Source organism: Rhinatrema bivittatum, chromosome 2 (genome assembly GCF_901001135.1).
Source record: "Rhinatrema bivittatum chromosome 2, aRhiBiv1.1, whole genome shotgun sequence".
Lineage (NCBI taxonomy): Eukaryota > Metazoa > Chordata > Amphibia > Gymnophiona > Rhinatrematidae > Rhinatrema > Rhinatrema bivittatum.
Window position 1 is genome coordinate 373,721,790 of NC_042616.1, and position 22,960 is coordinate 373,744,749.

The 22,960-nt window shown below is 49.2% G+C and overlaps 1 protein-coding gene across 4 annotated transcripts in view; it reads left to right on the plus strand.

Moving 5' to 3' along the window:
* The window catches only part of LOC115084728 (serine-rich adhesin for platelets-like), an 859,145-nt gene that overhangs the window by 639,028 nt on the left and 197,157 nt on the right, over nucleotides 1-22,960 (plus strand). The gene's annotated exons all lie outside the window — the stretch shown is intronic.

The following is a 22,960-nucleotide window of genomic DNA, read 5'->3' on the forward strand; positions in this document are numbered from 1 at the left end:
CTATGTTTCTATATTGCAATTGTCCCCTACCACAGGAAGTACCTACGCTTCCTGGTGGGGACGGCACATTTTCAGTACAAAGTGCTGCCCTTTGGGCTGGCTTCAGCCCCATACGTCTTCACGAAATGCTTGGCAGTGGTGGCTGCCTCCCTCAGGCGTCGCTCGGTCCACGTCTTTCCATACCTGGACGACTGGCTGATCTGGAGTGATTCACACTCCAGGGGCCCTGAATGCTCTGGCCTTGATGGTTCAGACCTTGGGATTCGTTATCAACTTCCCCAAGTTGCATCTCAATGCATCTCCACGGCTGGACTTTATCTGCGCCAGATTGGATACGGCACAAGCAAAAGATTTTCTGCCCACACATCGAGCTGCGCCCTCTCCTCACTGGCTACTCTCATTCACAACAGAAAGAGGGTGTCGGCCCATCTGCTGCTCCGCCTGCTGGGCCACATTGCGGCCTCGGTCAATGTAACCTCCTTAGCCTGCCTTTGCTTGAGGGACCCGCAGTGGGCCTTGCGGTTCCAGTGGCGGCAGGCATCCCAGAATCTGGAGGCACTGGTGACGGTCACGGGCCCTCTTTGTCTCTCTCTGACCTGGTAGGAGGCCCTGTCTAATCTGGAAATCGGACTCTCATTCCAGCCTGTGCCGCCTCAGATAACCCTCACCACCGATGCCTCACCTCAGGGGTGGGAGGCCCACACGAACTGCCTGCATACCCAGGGTCTTTGGACTGCGGCTGAGTCCCGCTGCCAGATAAACTTCCTGGAGCTGCGGGCGATCCGGTACGCTTTGTGTGCCTTCCAGGACAGGCTGTCCTCCAAGGTCGTCCTCATCAGAATGGACAACCAGGTAGCAATGTGGTACATCAGCAAGCAGGGCGGCACAGGCTCCTTCCCCCTCTGCCATACAGGTCTGGGATTGGGCCCTCTCCAGGGTGATGTATCTATGGGCCAGCTACCTGCTGGGCCACCTGAACACGCTGGCGGACCGCCTCATCCAGTCCTTCCAGCCATACGAGTGGTCCCTGAACCCAGCAGTGGCAGCCAACCTATTCCGTCGCTGGGGCATGCCGGGCATGAACCTGTTCGCCTCTCCCCACAATCACAAGGTGAGTATGTTCTGCTCCCTGATTCCAGGGAAAGACCAGCCGACCTGCGATACATTTTCCCTTCAATGGGGACAAGGTCTCATGTACGCATACCCCCCTATTCCGCTTCTCTCAAGGACTCTGATGAAACTGCGAGAGGATTGGGGGAACCATGATCCTGGTGGCATCCTCCTGGCCAAGGCAAGTGTTGTTTCCTCTGCTCCAGGACCTGTTTATGAGTGCACCGGTCCCACTGGGGACGGCTCCCGACCTCCTATCACAGAACCAGGGCACCCTGCGCCACCCGAACCTCTGGGCCCTAGCCCTCACGGCAGGGATGTTGAGCGCATGATCCTCCAGCCTTTACAGCTCTCGGATGGTGTTTCCAGGATCTTGATTGAATCCAGGAAATCTTCCACTCGGAGATCTTACAGCTCGAAGTGGAAGCATTTCTCCACCTGGTACGGTGGCCACGGACTGGACCCTTTCTCCTGTCCACTCCCCCGCCTGCTGCATTATCTGTGTCACCTGTCCGAGTCTGGCCTCCAGACCAGCTCGGTCCGAGTACACCTCAGCATCTACCACCAGGGAGTCGCTGAGCGCCCACTTCAGTCCAGCCACTGGTCAGGCGTTTCGTACGGGGCCTACTTCAACTGAAGCCCCCGCTTCGCCCGCCGGCAACCCCATAGAATCTCAACGTTGTCCTATCGAGGCTTATGCAGCAGCCATTCGAGCCTCTCAAATCCTGTGCCCTGACATTCCTCACCTGGAAAGTTATGTTCCTGGTGACGATCACTTCTGCTCACAGGGTCAGTGAGATCCAGGCCCTGGTTACGTACGCTCCTTACACAAAATTCTTCCATGATCGTGTGGTGCTGCGTGTGCATCCAAAATTTCTGCCGAAGGTGGTGACTGCTTTCCACATCAACCAGTCAATCATCCTTCCCAAGTTCTTCCCACGGCCTCATTCTCAACTGGGGGAATGTGCTCTTCACACCCTGGACTGCAAGTGGGCGCTCACTTTCTACTTGGACCGTACAGCAAGTCATAGACAGTCTACCCAGCCCTTTGTGTCTTTTAACACCAATAGGCTGGGAACAGTAGTGGGGAAGCAGACCCTATCCAACTGGCTAGCGGATTGCATTGCCTTCTGCTACGAGCAGGCAGGCCTCCAGCTGGCTGGCAGGGTGTGCGGGCTATGGCAGCGTCAGTGGCCCATCTGCGTGCGGTCATTGTCGCCAAAATCTGCAGGGCCGCGACCTGGAGTTCTCTCCACACATTTGTGACTCACTACTTCCTCGACAGGGATAGTCGCCAGGACAGCACATTTGGTCACTCTGTCCTCCGCAATCTATTCCAGTATTGAATCCATCTGTTTCCATCATGCTCTCTGTGGGGCTAGACTGTCCTTGTTTTTCCCCCAGCGCCGCTGTTGTGTTGTGCCCATTGGCACCTTGTTTGGCTACTGTAAGTCCCTCTGATCACAGGTTGCAGTCTGGAGCTCTATAGTCACCCACATGTGAGGACTATCATCCTGCTTGTCCTGGGAGAAAGTGCAGTTGCTTACCTATAACAGGTGTTCTCCTAGGACAGCAGGATGTTAGTCCTCAGGAATCCCGCCCATCGCGCCACGATGTTGGGTTCACCTTTGGTTTGTTGTGTTATTTTTTTCGCTCGTATTTTTGCTATGTTACGAGACTAAAGGGGGACCTCGCATGGACGCACAGATAGCAGCTGGCTGGGCATGCTCAGTCTGCTAGTCAAAGTTTCTAGAAGCTTTGAAAAACGTTTTCCATGCCAGGCTCCATCTGATGATGTCATCCACATGTGAGGACTAACATCCTGCTGTCCTAGCAGAATACCTGTTACAGGTAAGCATTTGCACTTTCTCAGGAGCTGTGGACCCCTAGATATGATAGAGGTCTTTAAAATCATGAGAGGTCTTGAACGAATAGATGTGAATCGATTATTTACACTTTCGGATACTAGAAGGACTAGGGGGCATTCCATGAAGTTAGCAAATAGCACATTTAAGACTAATCGTAGATAATTCTTTTTCACTCAGTGCACAATTAAGCTCTGGAATTTGTTGCCAGAGGATGTGGTTTAAAGCAGTTAGTGAAGCTGGATTTAAAAAAGGTTTGGATAAGTTCTTGGAGGAGAAGTCTTGATGGTCCCTTGGTCTGACCCAGCATGGCAATTTCTTATGTTGTAGGACTGTGAAGGCAAATGTCAGTCATCGAGAGCCACACACAGGGCTGGTTTTTAGGTTAGCCAAACTATTATAGAGAACCTAATTTTTAGATCATATACGAACATAAGAACATAAGAAATTGCCATGCTGGGTCAGACCAAGGGTCCATCAAGCCCAGCATCCTGTTTCCAACAGAGGCCAAACCAGGCCACAAGAACCTGGCAATTACCCAAACACCTAGAAGATCCCATGCTACTGATGCAATTAATAGCAGTGGCTATTCCCTAAGTAAACTTGATTAATAGCAGTTAATGGACTTCTCTTCCAAGAACTTATCCAAACCTTTTTTGAACCCAGCTACACTAACTGCACTAACCACATCCTCTGGCAACAAATTCCAGAGCTTTATTGTGCGTTGAGTGAAAAAGAATTTTCTCCGATTAGTCTTAAATGTGCTACTTGCTAACTTCATGGAATGCCCCCTAGTCCTTCTATTATTCGAAAGTGTAAATAATCGAGTCACATCTACTCGTTCAAGACCTCTCATGATCTTAAAGACCTCTATTATATCCCCCCTCAGCCGTCTCTTCTCCAAGCTGAAAAGCCCTAACCTCTTCAGCCTTTCCTCATAGGGGAGCTGTTCCATCCCCTTTATCATTTTGGTTGCCCTTCTCTTTACCTTCTCCATTGCAACTATATCTTTTTTGAGATACGGCGAACAGAATTGTACACAGTATTCAAGGTGTGGTCTCACCATGGAGCGATATAGAGGCATTATGACATTTTCCATTTTATTAACCATTCCCTTCCTAATAATTCCTAACATTCTATTTGCTTTTTTGACTGCTGCAGCACATTGAGACAACAATTTCAATATATTATCTACTTATGACGCCTAGATCTCTTTCTTGGGTGCTAGCTCCTAACATGGAACCTAACATCGTGTAACTACAGCAAGGGTTATTTTTCCCTATATGCAACACCTTGCACTTGTCCACATTAAATTTCATCTGCCATTTGGATGCCCAATCCTCCAGTCTTGCAAGGTCATCCTGTAATGTATCACAGTCTGCTTGTGATTTAACTACTCTGAATAATTTTGTATCATCTGCAAATTTGATAACGTCACTCGTCATATTCCTTTCCAGATCATTGATATATATATATGAAAATGTCTCATAAACATTAATTGTGAAAATCCTGAAAGCCAAGTCTATCTGTGGCACTTGAGAACTGGAGTTCACCATCCCTGTCCTAGGAAACTATTACTCATCAGTCATATGGTGGTAAGCAGTCCTTAATACTAGAGATGCCTAAATTGTTCTAGCCTAGGCAGGCAAATCAAATATTCATGTATGATATGAACAAGCAAGGGAGAGCAAGATGCTCTCTTTAGTGTTAGAAAGTTCTCAAGATAATATAATTTGATGTCATCTCAAGGAGTAGCCTTCTTTACTACTAACATCACAAACAAAAATCTCTTTGCAAATGGCTATGTCAAAACCTAGTTGACACATATGAGTGGATTCTGGATCAGCCTTAATTAGTATATTGTTCTGTCCATGCTCTCATGTCACAAAAGAAAAACTGTTTTCCACAAGATGAACTATAAGAGAGTTCTTTGGCAGTGCTACATACTGCCATGAGGAGGACCCACCATGCAGCTGCTCTTCAAGCCAGTTGGGACTGGGAATGTTGCATAGCTACAGCCTAGAGAGGAGAGGAATCCTAGTCACCACACAGTAATGACAACTAGTAGCCAGAATTAAGGTCTACAATTATAAGCTTCTGGAAGAAGACCTGACACATGGCCTTCGGGTGAGCATTATCTTTGTAATGGAGACCACGTGATGCATTGCTGGGGACGGTCGTGAACTCCCAGCGTGGCGCCTAGCCTCGCGAATCCAGCCCCATCCACGTTTCAAAAGTTAAGTTTTATAGAGCCCATTCTTCAGGAACTGTTTTCCTATATCGGGTTTGTATTTGCGCATTGAAGATGACATCGCGACTGGCTAAAAAAGATTATAAAAAGGAGAAACCAAAGACCTCGGAAGTGGCCGTAGAAATGGCGCCGGAGCCCCCGATGCAGATGAGTACTGCGGCGATATCCGAAATAAAGGTAGTGATCGCGGAACTATTGGGTCCGGAGTTAAAAACCATTTCCAGTAAATTGTTGGAGGCGTTTTCCAGTTATGAAGGCTGATTGGGGGAGCTGGAGAGGCGGGTATCAGACCTCCAAGATGGCGAATGGGAGAGCACCGCTGAAATCGCAGTACTTAAGGCCCAACTACAAAAACACTCCGAGCGTCTTGAAGACATGGAGAATAGATCGCGAAGATCTAATTTATGCTTATTAGGCCTGCCAGAGACTTTGGAAGAGAAGGGGCTCCCGGCATTTCTGGAAGGTTGGTTAACCAAGGAACTAAATATATCTAAAGCACATGGCCCCCTACGCATCGAAAGAGCACACCGGCTGGGAGTGAGGAGGCCAGCAGATCAAAGGCCAAGGGTGGTTATAGTAAAAATTTTCAATTTTGCGAATAAAGCTGAAATACTGCAGGCGCTGCACGCCGGGAAATCGCTGAGTTATGAAAATCAAAAATTTTAATATTCCAAGATTTTTCAGCGGAGTTATCTGCAAAGCGCAGGCAAATGGCACTGATCTGCACCAAGTTAATCCAAGGAGGTTTGAGGACTACCCTGGTATATCCAGCACGTCTGCGGATCCAGACGAAAGATGGGGTGCGGTGGTTTACTGAGGTGAAAGAGGCCCAGAACTTATGTCAGACACAGCTTTCTCTTGAACTGCAGAGGGATACAGAAGCAGATGTACCCAAAGGCTGAAAATTGGCCATCCGAGGCCTGGGAAGAAAGGCTGTATCCGAGGAATCAGGAAAGTCTACTTACCTGGAGTTGAAATCCTCTGGTTGTTTGCCAGTTTCATTTGCAAATTTTTCTCTATATGTTATGCTTTCTTCATTCATTATTGAAGTACTGTGAGCATTCTGTTGTACGGATAGGTTGGTTTTGACGGCTGGCACACTTATCTGGAACTGGACTCATATTTTACAAGTGATGCCTGCTGACTGGTCCTTATTTTCAATGTTGACATGTTGTAGTCAGTTGGGTTATTCAGTGGATGGGGCTGGGCTGGGGAGAGGGGGTGGTCGAGTGCATAGTGGTGGTCTCTATGTTGTTGATAGAAGAAGGAAGGGGGGAACTTGGTGGGAAGCAATATGGGCAAAGTAGGGAGGGGGTGGGGGAGGGGAGGGAGTTTTCCCTTTTTGTTGAACAGGTTTATTATGCTGTGGAGAAAGTTGATCTATGTAATGAATAGGTAAAGTAAGGAGTTATAAAATTGGAAGGAAAAAAAATCCTTAGGTAATTGCAAATGAATGCTCATTGTGCTAGATCTCAGCCCCACTTCAAATTGAGCTGGAAAGAAGCCCAAACAGGCAAGAGGAAATTGCTAGGCCAAACCATCCCCCCCACCCTGCTAAAAAAAAAAAAAAAACTGCTTAATTTGGACCTACAAAGTTTCAGCTCGATACTGTAAGGTGCGGTTTGAGATTAACTCGCTGTGGGCGCACAATTGGGACGCGTAAGGCAATCCTGCGATACAGTCTCCAGTTTCACGCGTCCTTAGCGCTTCTTGAAACCGACCCGTAACCTTTCCCGCACGCAGCATGCCGATTTGCCGCGCGTTTAACCTGTTAGTTTACCGCCTACCCCTACCCCTGCGATAGAGGCAGGAGTAAGGGTAAGCGGCAAACTTTCCCCCAGCCCCCGCTCACCTGCCCTGGCCGCGTCCATGGGTGCCGGTCTCCGGGGTAGCCACAGTCCTCTCCCTCCTCCCGAAGCAAAAAAAAAAAGCAAAAAAAAAAATCCAATGCGGCCCCACTTCGGCGGAGACGGCAGTGTAAAGCGAGACGGACCACGGCGGACCTTCGGCGGAGACGGCACTGTAAAGCGAGACAGACCGCGGCAGAAGGGGAGGAGGAGAGAGAAGACGCAACTTACTCCAGCCAGCCCTCCTCCGGACAGCGGCTCCTCTGCCGGCGAAGATAGACGCCTGAATGGGTAGGCCCCTCGTGCAATTTGACCTCAAGGCGTGACGTCGCATGCTGTGACGCCAAACGTCATGACGTCACGCCTTGAGGTCAAATTGCACGAGGGCCCTACCCGTTCGGGCGTCTATCTTCGCCGGCAGCTGGGAGGCAGAGGAGCCTCTGTCCGGAGGAGGGCTGGCTGGAGTAAGTTGCGTCTTCTCTCACCTCCTCTCCTTGCGCCGCGGTCTGTCTCGCTTTACAGTGCCGTCTCCACCGAAGGTCCGTCTCGCTTTACACTGCCGTCTCCGCCGTAGGGGGGCTGCCGAAGTGGGGGTTGGCTGGAGTAAGTTGCGTCTTCCCTCCTCCTCTCCTTGCGCCGCAGCCCCCCCCTCCCCCCCCCCCCCCCCCCCCCCCCCCCTCCGGACATCGGCGACGACCGCGGCTCCTGCCTCAGCCTCCAGCTGTCAGACAGACGCATCGCACGTGGGAAAGCGGCCCCTGTGCGTGCAATTGGCTGCTCAAGATGTCAGCGGGTTTGACAGCCGACTCTCAATTTTGCCGGCATCGGTTCTGAAACCCGCTGACAGCCACGGGTTTGGAAAACGAACGCTGGCATAAAAATCATCCGTTTTCCGAACCCGTGGCTGTCAGCGGGTTTCAGAACCGATGCCGGCAAAATTGAGAGTCGCCTGTCAAACCCGCTGACAGCCTCTGCTCCTGTCAAAAAGGAGGTGCTAAGGACGCGCTAGTGTCCCTAGCGCCTCCTTTTATCGCGGGCCCTAATTTGCATAGGCCACCCTCCTGAATCGCGCGCCCAGGAGAGTAGCCTGTGCGTGTGCCAGGAGAGCGGGCACTCACCAGCTCTCCCGCGCGTTTTTCTGTATCGGCCTGATAATGTTCAAGTCTGTTGAGTCATAGCTGTGAAGCTTAGTTTAAAATATTTATAAACCACCTTCCCTGGCTTTAATATCGCTATGATATTAAGTTGGAGGGTGTACAGAAAAGCAGTTTTTTCTGCTTTTCTGTACACTTCCCAGGCACCGGCAGAAATTAACCCCAGCCTTTGGGCAGGCGTTAATTTCTGAAAGTAAAATGTTTGGCTTGACTGCACGTTTTACTTTCTGTATCGCGCGGGAATAACTAATAGGGCCATCAACATGCATTTTCCTAGCGTGTAGCAGATGGACTCAAAACAAGTGGGTATAGTGTGCTCGTGCTAGCAGTTGGAGACGGATCTGACGTCAGCACGGGTACATATACCCCCACAGGAAGTGCAGCAACTCAGTAATTGCAACTCAGCATGCAACCTCAGAGCCACACAGAGCGAGGAAGCAGACTCCCTATGTGCCCAATGTGAGGAGGCCCTGGGAATTCTAGTCCCAGCCCAGCGCACTTGCCAGTTCCTCAGGGAACACCCCGGACCTAGCAGGCCGCGGTGAGCAGCCAGGGAACCAGAGAGACCTGGTGCCCCTAAGGCCAGATCCTGCTTCGCACTCCTGGGTGGAATTGTTCAAGGGGATTCATGCCTTTGTCAGAATGCAGGCTGATCCCCGAACCGGATGACCCGGCCCCTGGACCCTCAAGACCTAGGCACGGCCACTCACCACCTGGAAGCTCCACTTATTGGGATTCAGATTGTTCTGAGGAAGACGACGAGCTCCCCGAGGAGGGAGAACTTCCCTCGGGGATAGAACCATATCGGACCATGAGACGATTCTTTCTGAAAGAGGATCTCCCAGGCCTGGTCTCTCAATGCCTGTCGGAACTGGCTATCACGGGCCATGACACCCCAGGGGAACCTAGAATGAACCCCCTGTTAGAGGGCCTGCACAAAACGGCTCACCATTTTCCCCTCCTACAAGCAGCACAGCATCTAATCGATCTGGAATGGAATGCGCCAGAGGCCTCATTCAAAGGGGGTCGGGCCTTGTCTGGCATGTACCCCTTAGATCCGGCAACCAAGGAGCTGCTGGCATGCCCCAAGGTAGATGCCATAGTTAGCGCAATTGTAAAGCGCACCACCATTCCGGTGAAGGGGGGGGGGCGGCCCTCAAGGATGTACATGACCAGCGCATGGACGCCATTCTGAAACAAGCCTTTGAGTGGCTGCCATGTCCCTACGAATTGCGACCTGCTGCACCGTGGTGAAGCATTCCTGTTTATCACAGGCTAGGAACAACACCCCGGGAGAAGAGATCCTTCCGGTGGAAGGGCCGCCCCCCCTTCCACCGGAATGGCTCTCTCGTTCCTCACTGACGCAGCCTCCGACCTAGTCCGTATGGCAGCCAAGGGAGTGTCATCCTCAGTGGCAGCCAGGAGACAGCTCTGCCTACATAATTGGTCGGCCGACTCCTCCTCCAAGACACGTCTCACAAGAATGCCCTTCAAAGGATCCCTCCTGTTCGGCAGCGATCTCGAGAAACTAGCTAATAAATGGGGCGCCTCTCCATTACCCCGTCTACCAGAAGACAGGTCAAGGAGGAGCCAGCGCCCTTTTCCTAGGCCATCCAGAGGTAGAAACTCTCAGCGCTTCAACCCTTACAGGGCTCGCTACCAAGCACCTCGTTCTCAGACCAGGAACCAGTCCTTTCGGACTAAGCACAACAAGAGGAGAACCGGCTCGGGTTCCCGTCCTGGCCGCACCCCACAATGACAATCAGCCGACCCATCCGGGGGTAGCGGCCATAGGGGGGCAGGCTGACCCTCTTCTACCGCAGGTGGGTCGAGATTACCTCGGACCAGTGGGTCCTCGCCATCATCCGAGAAGGGTATTACCTGGACTTTCTTCGGCTTCCGCCGGACAAGTTTGTGGAATCTCCTTGTTCACCCCTCAAGAAGGCGGCACTAGAAGTTACCTTGCGGAGGCTCCTGTCCCTAAAAGCCATAATCCCAGTGCCTGCAGGGGAGATAAATTCTGGGCATTATTCCATTTATTTCATCGTACCCAAGAAGGAGGGCACTTTCAGGCCCGTCCTGGACCTCAAGTCAGTCAACCGACACCTACGGGTCCCCAACTTTCGCATGGAAACTCTGCGGTCTGTCAAAAATGCAGTACAGCCAGGGGAGTTCTCACATCCCTAGATCTGTCGGAAGCCTACTTGCATATTCCAATCCATCCGGATCACCAGCGCTATTTACGCTTCAAAGTCCTGAACCAGCACTTCCAGTTCCGAGCTTTACCCTTTGGGTTAGCCACCGTGCCGCGAACCTTTACCAAGGTCATAGTAGTAGTGGCGGCGTCCCTCAGGAAGGAAGGAATCCTTGTCCATCCATACCTGGACGATTGGCTGATCAGGGCAAAGTCACCGGAGGAGAGCCACCAGGCAACCAACAGAGTTATAGCTCTTCTGGAAAGCCTGGGATGGGTAGTAAACTTGAACAAGAGTTCCCTACAGCCTTCTCAGTCGCTGGAATACCTAGGAGTCCGATTCGACACCCAGGAAGACAAGGTCAGTCTGACCGCCAAGAGGAGAGCAAAGCTCCAGAATCGTCTGCAGGCCCTGCTGAGCGCCACCCGGCCCACAGCGTGGGATTACCTACAGGTCCTCGGCCTTATGGCATCCACTCTGGAGGTGATACCATGGGCGCGGGCTCATATGAGACCATTACAACACACCTTCCTATCTCAGTGGAGCCCACGATCACAGAACTACACCGTACACCTACCTCTACCAGCCAGAGTGCGGAATCAGATATGGTGGTGGTTGCAGCCCGGCCACATGAGCCGGGGGTCAAGAATATCCTCCCCAACCTGGACCCTGCTCACTACAGTTGCCAGCCTGAATGGATGGGGAGCACACTGCGAAGAACTCACTGCCCAAGGGCGGTGGAACAGAGAAGAGTCGGGGTGGAACATCAACCGACTAGAGGCACGGGCAGTCAGATAGCATGCCTGCGATTTGCCCACATACTCCGAAACAGAGCGGTCAGAGTGATGTCGGACAACGCCACCACAGTGGCATACATCACCCGACACGGCGGAACCAGAAGCCGACAGGTATCCCTAGAAATAGCCCCCCTGATGTCTTGGGCGGAAGCAAATCTACAGGACATCTCCGCCGTCCACATCGCCGGGAAGGACAACACCACGGCAGACTTCCTCAGCAGAGAAAACATAAATCCGGGAGAATGGCAGCTGTCGCCCACAGCTTTCCAGATGATTGTGGATCAGTTGGGGACGCCGGACATGGACCTACTAGCGGACAGGTCCAACGCTCAAGTACCCACATATTTCAGCTGCAGGCGGGTTCCTCTATCCCAGGGGATCGATGCCCTGGTCCAGCCATGGCCTCAGGGGATCCTGCTATATGCCTTTCGCCCATGGCCCCTGCTGGGCGCCATTATACACAAGATTCAGCGGCACAGAGGCCTAGTTCTTCTAGTGGCCCCGGACTGGCCAAGAAGACCCTGGTACGCAGACATGAGAAGACTACTGGCAGGGAATCCATTTCCCCTGCCTCCACACAGGGACCTGCTGAGACCAGGTCCCATCCTCCACGAGGATCCAGCTCAATTCTCTCTTACGGCCTGGCCATTGAGAGGGCTAGACTGAAGAAAAGAGGATACTCGGGGCCGGTAATAGATACACTCCTCCGAGCACACAAGTTCTCCACATCCCTAACATATATAAGGATCTGGAGAATATTTGAAGCCTGGTGCGAAACTCACGGCACCAATCCTGGTGCGAAACTCACGGTGCGAAACTCACCGCACCAATGAGTATTTGAGTCCTGGTGCGAAACTCACGGCACCAATGAAAGACACGTCAGCATGACAATCAAAGAGGGCTTCTACAAGCTACAAGTCCTAAAAAAGCTCAAACCACTTCTATTCCACTATGATTACCGCTCCGTGTTACAATCTCTCATACTATCCAAGTTGGACTATTGTAACTCCCTCCTCCTAGGACTTCCTGCCTCCACATTAAAACCACTCCAGCTGCTACAGAACGCAGCCGCCAGATCCCTCACAAACAGCAACCGTTCCTCACACATCACCCCCATACTTAAAGAACTCCACTGGCTCCCCATATCACACCGATCACAATATAAAATCCTCACCATACTTCACAAAACCATTAACAACCTTAAAATCAAATGGTCCAACAATCCTCCCCAACCACACCACAGCCAAAAAAACCTGAGATCTCAGAACACAGGCCTACTTATCATTCCCCACACCAAAATAGCACACCTCTCCTCTACCAGACAACACACCTTCTCTGTAGCTGCCCCCACCCTCTGGAACAAGCTCCCTTCCCAACTCAGACAAGAACCCTCCATTCACACATTTAAAAAGAAATTGAAAACATGGCTATTCCTCAACGCCCACCATGACACAACCTAACCCCCCTCCTCCTCTCCCCACTGCTTCACAATCTCAGCCTCACAGACCCAGTTAGTGTTAAACATCTTTGTTAAATGACCTCTGTATATGTTAAATGACTTTTGTTTATATTTCTCATTCTCAGTTAGTTAAAATGTATAAGTTCCTCATTCTCAGTTAATGTTAAAATGTAAAATAATATGACCCTCGTCATACTGTTCCGGTTGTTTTAATGTAAACCGATGTGATGTACCCCAATGAATGTCGGTATATAAAAGCAAATAAATAAATAAATAATAAATCCACATGCCGCTAAGATTCCTATCATTTTGGATTTCCTGCAAGATGGACTTCAGAAGGGTCTGTCCCTCAATTCCTTCAAGGTTCAAGTGGCAGCGCTATCCTGCTACGGTCCCCGGAGTGACGGCAACAGCATTGCCACACACCCAGACGTTTCATGTTTCCTGAAAGGAGTCAAACACATTCGCCTGCCACTGAAGTGGCCAGTGCCCCTGTGGAACCTCAACCTAGTTTTGGAATTTCTAGCGGGACCCGCCTTCAGATCCCTTCGAGGCCTGTCCCTTCGTTTGTTAACCTTGAAGATGGTGTTCCTGCTGGCCGTATGCTCAGCACGCCACATCTCAGAGCTACAAGCGCTGTCCTGCCGTGATCCGTTTCTCAGAATCACTCCAGAGGCTATCCATCTCCGCACGGTTCCTTCCTTCTTACCCAAAGTAGTCTCACACTTCCACCTCAACCAAACCATATCCTTGCCAACCACGGAAAGTTTGAAGAAATCGGAAGACGGTCGAATATTGCGCCATCTCGACATCGGCAGGCTGTTGTCCAGATACCTGGAAATGTCAGAAGCAGTACGAAAGACGGACCACCTGTTCGTACTTCATAGCGGGAAGAAGCAAGGGGAAGCGGCCTCACGGGCAACTATCGCCCGCTGGATCAAAGAAGTTATCAAAGCGGCCTACGTAGAGGCGGGAAAACCACCGCCTCTACAGGTCAGGGCTCACTCTACCAGAACACAAGCGGCCTCCTGGGCAGAAACTAGGATGCTGTCGCCGGCAGATATATGTTTTATTTATTTAAAGTTTTTTATATATCGACATTCATCAATGATATCACATCGGTTCACAGTGTAACGCAAAACAGGCGCCTGGGGTGGCGCTTTACATCGAACAAATATAACATAGAACAAAAATAACATGTATTTATTTATTTAAATGTGTAAAGCGGCAACGTGGTCCTCCCTCCATACCTTCTCCAGATTCTACCGTCTGGACGTCCAGGCCAGGGAGGACACAGCATTTGCGAGGGCAATCCTAAACGGACCTCGGGCAGCCTCCCGCCCAGTCCGGGAGTAGCTTTTGTACATCCCACTTGTTTTGAGTCCATCTGCTACACGCTAGGAAATGTAGAGATTACTTTCCTGATAATCTCGTTTTCCTTAGTGTATGCAGATGGACTCAGCATCCCGCCCGGCTGCCGGTATACATGGGGATTCACCGACTCACGGTAAGCCATGTTTTCTTATATAGGGCATCCACCCTGCCGGGTGTCGACGCCTTCTGGTTGAGAACACTGGCGGTCTCCAGCTACTATCAATCGGTCAGGGTAATCCTGTTCATTTCATTGATTGGTCAGTCACACATATATCCATAAAGCTTTTGCAAGGAAGATTACTGAGTTGCTGCACTTCCTGTGGGGGTATATGTACCCGTGCTGACGTCAGATCCGTCTCCAACTGCTAGCACGAGCACACTATACCCACTTGTTTTGAGTCCATCTGCATACACCAAGGAAAACGAGATTATCAGGTAAGTAATCTCTACATTGCATGTTGCGGGCGCTATTAGTTTCAGGGAGTTGGACGCGCGTTTTCAATGCGCTTTTACCCCTTACTGTATAAGGGGTAAAGCTAGCGTGTCGAAAACTCGAGTCCAAACCTGTGGAGCACACTGTACTGTATCGGCCTGTATGTTATATGAAAGGATTGCTATTAGGCAGACGGGATTGGCAGCCAACCCTTGGTGGGCCTCCAAGAGATTTGCAGAGCTGCAGTGTGAATTCCATTATAGATTCACCCAGCATTGTTGCCTTAGTAGATGCTATCATCCAAGAGTCTGAATTTTGCTTGTCTGTGCTTCATAGATTGTTTCTAGGGTAATGTTAAATTCTTTATTTCTCAGAGGGCAAGTAGGATGGCAATCCTCACACACAGGTGTCATCATCCATTGGAGCCAAGCATAGAAACCTTATGTCAAAGTTTCTAGAACTTTGACTGAGCCATTCTGAGCATGCCTGAGCATGCATTATACCATGTGGTCTCGTGGGGTCCCTTTAGTCTTTCTTTTTCCGCAGAACCTGTTGGTTTACGATAATTGAGTCTTTCAATTTTTCTTTATTTTATGATTTTTTTCTGAGCGATATTTGCACTTCCAGTACTGTCGGGATCATACTCTGTGATAATGGGTCCCTCTGTTTCCCTTCTAAATGACCCTAGGAAGGTGTTTCAATGTTTTTCTGTAAGTTTCCTTTTGCATTCATATTCCTAGGGCATCAGGGCATTCAGTGCCCCCCAGCCATTGAGGAACACCACCATCAATTTCAATCTCGCGCCCCTTTTGTTTTATGGTGCCATGTCATCAAGGTTCCAACGATGCTGTCAGATGTGTCACAGATCCCCATGATAGATGGGGGCTTGGGGGCATCACATGACATCCAGGGTTACTGGATATGTGCACAGATGACCCCCAAAGGATGCCGAGCCCATTTGGAGAAGATTGACACTGGAAAACCAATCCATCGGCATTGGCATCAGAGGCATCGAAATTGAGGGACCTTGGAGCCACACTGATTACCATCAAACCACTGGCATCGGCGGGACCATCAGCTACATTGCCGTCTATGACTGTCAGGAAATCTGGAGATAAGCTTATCACTGAGCTCTTCCAAACCAAAGTCAACATTGGGTTTGTCTTTGACCTCTGCACAGGGGAAGAACCATGCCAAGCATCAAGGGAAGCAGAAGAAGCATCGGCATTGGTCCCCTCTGAAGCATGGGGCCGGGCACAGGGATGCTTCAGATTTGGCTGAGAAGCCCTTGAAGCAACCCCATGGTGAGGACTGCTAGTCCTCCACAATTTCCACCAGTCCAGATGTCAGCTACTGATCATCCTCTCAGTTCCAAAGTGGATCTGGTCACTCCTCTTGGTTCCCAGATGACACTGGCATTAGTGATTTTTGAGGAGGAGCTGGAGAAAATGTGTTAATCTTGCTATACAGAAGGCACTGCAAGGTCTCAGTTTCAGAACACTGGCAGCACCAGGACTGGCACCATTGCTTCTCAAGCCACCGTTTGACTCCCTAAAAGCACTCATTACTGTTCTACCAACACTTTTACTGATTTTGGTGCCCACAGCAGCTTTGGGGCCTCTTCCTACTGGTCCAGTGGTCATCCACGGTTCATCGGAGGAGGAAGCTTCCCCAAAGATGGGTGATGCCTTGGGGTCCAGGCCCATGAGGCCAGTCGCTCTGATAACTGTACCGCTGGCAAAGGACTGAGCACCACAGGATCTATCTCCTGTCAATGACAATGAGGAGGGACCCCCTTTACCTGGGGGGGAGGAGGCTTCTCGGAGGCTTCAGAAGATGAGGCATCGGCCTCTCCTCCAACCCAAGTGCTCCAGAAGACATCTCCTTTGCAGGTTTTGTAGGCTGATGTCTGAAGTCTGAAGCCATCCCCTTTAATTTGCAGACGGAGGATACCTGACACAAAATGCAATGATTTTATCCAGTACGTGAAGCCACCTAATTGTCCCAGTGCATGAGATCCTTATCCTGTATCGCTTCGTGGTGAAACCACACCTTGAATACTGTGCAATTCTGGTCACTGCATCTCAAAATGGATATAGCTGCACTGAAGAAGGTGCAGAGAAGGGCAACCAAAATGATAACGGTCATGGAACGGCTATCCTGTGAGGAAAGGCTAAAGAAATTTGGACTGTTCAGTTTGGAGAAGAGATGACTGAGGGGAGATATTTCCTAGCGTGTAGCAGATGGACTCAAGACCAATGCATTCCGTGGGGACTGGGAACAAGAAAGAGCTAGGCAACTATACTCAAGAAGGGCTCCAATTGAGAAGTCCATTACCTGCTATTAAGTTCACTTAGAGAATAGCCACTGCCATTAGCAATGGTTACATGGAATAGACTTAGTTTTTGGGTACTTGCCAGGTTCTTATGGCCTGGATTGGCCACTGTTGGAAACAGGATGCTGGGCTTGATGGACCCTTGGTCTGACCCAGTATGGCATTTTCTTATGTTCTTATGTTCTTATGCCAAAACAGGAGACAATTGATCAACTACGTCCTGAGCCTATAACAAGGGTGACGTGCACAGTCAACCACAAGACACCCGCCCATCAAGACCTACTGCCTTTCAGAACGAGTCTTCAGAAAGAGAAGACCTATCAAGGTACATGACCCGCCGGGAATTCATAACCGCAGGGCTTTACGAGTTCAACGACTGTCCTGAGAGTTACAGGGCATGGAAATCTGGCTTCCAAGATGCTGTGAAGGATATGAAATTGACCCCGAAGGAAGAGATAAACTTGATGATAAAATGGTTGGGATGTGAATCGGTCAAACACGTGAAAGGATTAAAAAACGTCTACCCATGTGATCCCTTTACAGCACTAAAAGAGGTAAGGGAGAGGATTGAGCAGTATTATGGGGGACCCAGTCACCATAGAGTATGCATTATTTGAGAAAATAGAAAACTTTCCAGAAATATCCAGTAGAGATAACTGAAAGTTACAAGAATTGGGAGATCTCCTCCAAGAGGTGGAGACAGCTAAAGCTGAACTCATTTATATGGGTCTCAACCTTCTGGACACATCACGAGGCACAAACACTATCATAAACAAACTACCACGTGATATACAAGATAAATGGGCATCTCATGGTGCACAGTACAAAGAAGACCACAAAGAGTACCCACCTTTCCATGTCCTCACAAAGTTCATACGAGATTTAGCAAGGCATAGGAGCGACCCTAGCTTCTCATTCAGTACACATGAAATACACAATCAACCCCCGAGTGGACGAGAGGCCAACCAATAAGCATAGCAGCAACAGGAAACCCATCTCTGTGCACAAAACGGAAGTGTCGCCTGCAGAACCTACATCAGATCAACTTCTCAGTATGAATAGAGCAGAGGATCCAGACTGACAGTGTCCAATACACAAGAAACCTCACCCACTCAGAAAGTGTCGAGGATTCAAAGGGAAACCTTTAAAAGAGCGCAAAGAACTGTTAAAAAGGTACAGAATTTGCCACCGGTGCTGTTCTTCATTTAACCACATGGCTAAAGACTGTAAAATAGCCATTAAGTGTTCAGAGTGCGGGACTGACCAACATGATAGCACCCTGCACCCTGACAGAGCAAAACTTCATCCTTCGGGACCCTCATATCCTAGTTCAAAGCACAGTGGGGAGGAAAGGGCAGAACAAACGCCAGAACCTGAAGTGATCTCCAAATGCACACAAGTATGCAGGAGAAATAACAACAGGAAATCCTGCACAAAAATATGCTTGGCTGGAGTGTATCCCAAAGAGCAACCTGAGAAGGCAGTCAAAATATGTCATCATAGATGAGCAGAGCAACAGATCCCTGGCAAGGGAAGAATTCTTTAACTTGTTTGATATCCATGATCACTACTCTCCGTACAACCTCAAAACCTGCTCAGGGGTTACCCAAGTAACAGGGAGGAGAGCAAGTGGGGTATGTAATAGAGGCGTTAGACGGCAGCAACAAGTCAAACTTGCCCACGCTCATCGAGTGCGACCAGATGCCTGACAACAGAGATGAGATTCCTACACCAGAAGCCGCTCTGCACAATTCTCATCTAAAGTCCATAATGCATCAGCTCCTACCACTAGATCCAGAAGCAGAAATTCTGTTGTTATTGGGCCGAGACACACCAGCACTGATCAAGGTCTTGGAGATAAGTGATGGCCCACCAACCGCTCCCTATGCTTACCGACTCGCCTTGGGATGGGTGATAGTTGGCGATGTTTGCTTGAATCGAACAAGGAGACCAAGTGTTCATGCATATGTTACGAGTGACTTAGAGAATGGACGTCCTTCTCTATTTGAACCATGTCCTAACCATCTAAGCACCAAGGAGATCTTAAGCTGGGAGGAACTGAATCTCAATTCAGCTACCAGTCAGATGACCTCCCGATCAGATGTAGAAGAACATCTAGGGAACTCAGTGTTTCAACTCACCAAGAATGACGACAAACCTACTCTTTCTGTAGAAGACAAAGAATTCTTAAGAATTATGAATAAAGAGTGCTTTATAAATGAATCAAATAGCTGGGTAGCTCCTCTACCATTCTGGACACCCAGACCCCGACTCCCTAACAACAGAGAACAAGCACTCTCATGACTTATGTCACTGCAGAGAACTCCGGGAAGGAAACCGGAGATGAAACTCTTCATTATCCCCTTAAGGGGATAATGAAGAGTGTTGGTACTTGCCTACCTTCGGTGGGTTCCATCAGCAGAAACCAGGCCAGATCCAGATCATCTTTGATTCCAGTGCGCAATTTCATGGAATCTCATTCAACAATGTGCTTCTCACGGGACCTGACATGATCAATAACTTGTTAGGAGTAGTGATCCGCTTCAGAAAAGAAGCAGTCGCTGTGACAGCTGACATCCAACAAATGTTCTGCTTTGTCGTGCACCAAGACTACAGAAATTACCTAAGATTCCTGTGGATACCGTGACAACGACATCAATAAGGAGATTGTGGAATACCGGATGTGAGTGCACGTCTTCGGTAATAGTCCATCACCTGCAGTAGCCATGTACGGGCTCAGAAAGACAGCCCAAGAAAGAGAAAAAGAGTACAGCGCAGATGCCAGACACTTTGTGGAAAGGGACTTCTATGTAGATGACGGACTAAAGTCCTTCCCTACTGCAGAGGAAGCAATCGATTTAATAAGGACAACACAAGCAATGCTGGCAGGCGCAAATCTAAGGCTCTACAAAATAGCCTCCAATAGTCCTGAAGTAATGAAAGCATTCCCTTCAGACAATCATGCCAAAGACTTAAAGAACTTGGACCTGAGAGTGGACACATCTCCTCTCCAACGAAGCCTTGGATTAAATTGGTATCTAAAGAGAGACGTTTTCAAATTCCAAGTCTCAACCCAAGATAAACCGTATAGTCGCCGAGGTGTCTTGTCCATAGTCAACAGCCTGGATGATCCACTGGGGTTTGTGGCTCCTGTCACAATACAAGGAAGAGCCTTGTTAAGAGAGCTCTCATCAAGTACTACCGAGTGGAACACTCCAGAACCTCAAGCAATGAAGCCAGAATGGGAAAAAAGGAAGAGCTCCCTAAAAGTGTTTGAACAGCTCCACACACCACGCACTTATGTCCCAATACTGACGCATCTGTGAAGGCCATAGCTGCGGTAGCCTTTTTGAGAGTGACAGACGCAGAAGGAATAGTGTGTGTGGGTTTCATCTTCGGCAAAGCCAAGTTAGCACCACAGCCTAACCACACCATACCACGTCTAGAATTGTGTGGAGCGGTGCTAGCAGTAGAAATAGTGGAGTTAATAACAGCCAAAATGGACATGCAAATTGATGCTATCCATCTTTACACGGACAGCAAAGTAGTACTGGGCTACATCTAAACCAGACAAGAAGGTTCCATGTATACGCTCAACTCTGGGGTTCAGCCACTCAGATCTGCTCCAACTGTGGAAATAACTTTGTAGGAACCTGCAAAGAGCTGAACATTGCATCTGTTAAAATTGACTATCCTACCGTTAAAAGGTACCTCTGTGATCAGAAATGTACGTGGATATTCAATCCACCCCATTCTTCATATATGGGAGCGAATGATCGGGATGGCATGCCGAATTCTTGACGCCACGTTAACAGAAACCAAGCCAACTCGACTCACCCATGAAGTCTTAACCACCCTTCAGGCAGAAGTGGTAGCCATCATAAACGCAAGACCGCTAGTTCTAGTGTCATCTGACCCTGAATCGCCACTGAACCTAACTCCAGCCATGCCTTTAACGCAAAAGACTATCAGCATTCCTGTGCCACATGGAGACTTTGACGGCAAAGATCTCCACAAGGGTCAATGGAAACAAGTCCAACAGCTTGCCAACTCCTTTTGGAGTCATTGGAAGAAAGAGTACTTGCCGACTCTCCAGTATCAAAGCAAGTGGCAATCCAACAAGCCCAACATCCGAGAAGGTGACCTCGTCCTTCTCAAAAACAACCAAGCCCAATGCAACAGCTGGCCTCTGGGACTCGTCGTCAAGACTTATCCTGGAAACGATGGACGTATTCGCAAGATTGAAGTAAAGACTGTGAACCAAGGGACAGCCAAGATCTTCTACAGGCCCATCAGTGAGGTGGTGCTCCTCATGCCGCATGAAGAGACTTGAACTCCGTGGACCATTGCCACTTCAGAGACTCTTTCTCTCTTTGTGTTGTCTGTCTCTCGTTTCAGCTTGGTGAAACCCTTTGAAGAAGACATCACCTGGATGACTGAGAGACCGAGATGATCGTGAACCTCCCTGAACATCGAAGGATCTAGTTATAGTGAACTTTGCATTGTTGCATAATGATATAAGAACTGATATAGTGGTATCTTCCGATACCAGACAGGGAGTGTTCTGTCCCCAGCAGTGGGTACATGTTTGTATCTGTACATATTGTAGTTTAACTGTATTTAATGCAGTCCTCCCTTCTGAGGATTCTTAATACTGAAACACTTTTTGTAACCCATGATAAGTCTGAGAGCCTTTGCCTTTAAGAGGAGCCTTTGCCCTTAAGAGAAGCTCCTCCCCCCCCTCCACTTTGTCTCACTATCAGAAGAGCTTGAATGCCCTTCAATCTAACATGAGTCTTCCTAGGTGCCTTATAGGCTCAAGGGACTGCCCTTCATGCTCCCCCTATGTCACATGGTTCTTAGGCTCGCTGCCATTGGACCTTGCCCCCTGCCCCCAGCTTGTGGAGGCATTTCCTTTAGCAGCTCTCGACGAGAATTCAGTTCACCCCTTGCGTGCTTCTGAGCCAACAGCGCTCTCTAAAACTCCCTGAAACAATCGGGTTTTTTACCTTCTCTCTTACTGCCTTCGTCTGAAGACTAAATCAGCCTCATATCCCTCATGCTTCCTACCTCTACTATAAACTAACTCTTGCAACACAAGAGACCTCCTTCTCCCTCCTGCTACCCTGTCTCCAGTTACCAAAGATCTTTGCCTAGGAGCTCAGGTTTGAGATGCAACAATTGTAAGTAGAATTTACCTGTACAATAAACAATTTCAAATTTAAAGAATTTTTGTCTTGAGGACTGATTGGAGAGAAAGTTTAGCTGCCTGGATGGCAAACTCGGATGTCTGCCTGATCCAGAATATAGTAATATAGTAATGATGGCAGAAAAAGACCAAAATGGTCCATCTAGTCTACCCAGCAAGCCTCCCAAGGCAGCCACTGCTGCTCTGCACAGGCTACCCCCATGTTTCTCTTAAGGGTAGTAACTGCCGCTCCGTGCCGGTTAAGCTTTTTTATTTATTCCCATCCTCTAGCCTTTTAGGGATCCACAGTGTTTATCCCATGCCCCTTTGAAATCCTTCACAGTTTTAGTCTTCACCTTCCGGAAAGGCATTCCAGGCATCCACCACCCTCTCAGTGAAGAGATATTTCCTGACATTGGTTCTAAGTCTTCTTCCCTGGAGTTTCAAATCGGGACCTCTAGTTCTACTAAATTGTTTCAAATGGAAAAGATTTGTTGACGACTATGGATCATTAAAACCTTTCAAGTATCTGAAGGTCTGTATCATATCACCCCTGCTCCTCCTCTCCTCCAGGGTATACATATTCAGGTTCTTCAACCTCTCCTCATAAGTCATTCGATAGAGACCTCACACCATTTTGGTCGCCCTTCTCTGGACCGCCTCCATCCTGTCTCTTTCTCCTTTGAGATATGGTCTACAGAGCTGAACACAGTACTCCAGATGAGGCCTCACCAAGGACGTGTACAAGGACGTGTACAAGGGGATTATCACTTCCCATTTCTTACTAGATATTCCTCTCTCTATGCAGCCTAGCATTCTTCTGGTTTTGGCTATCGCTGTGTCCTACTGCTTCATCAACTTCAGGTCATTAGACACGATCACCCCAAGGTCTCTCTTCTGCTCCGTTCATATCAGCCCTTCACCCCCCCCCCCCCCCCCACCGCATATAGTT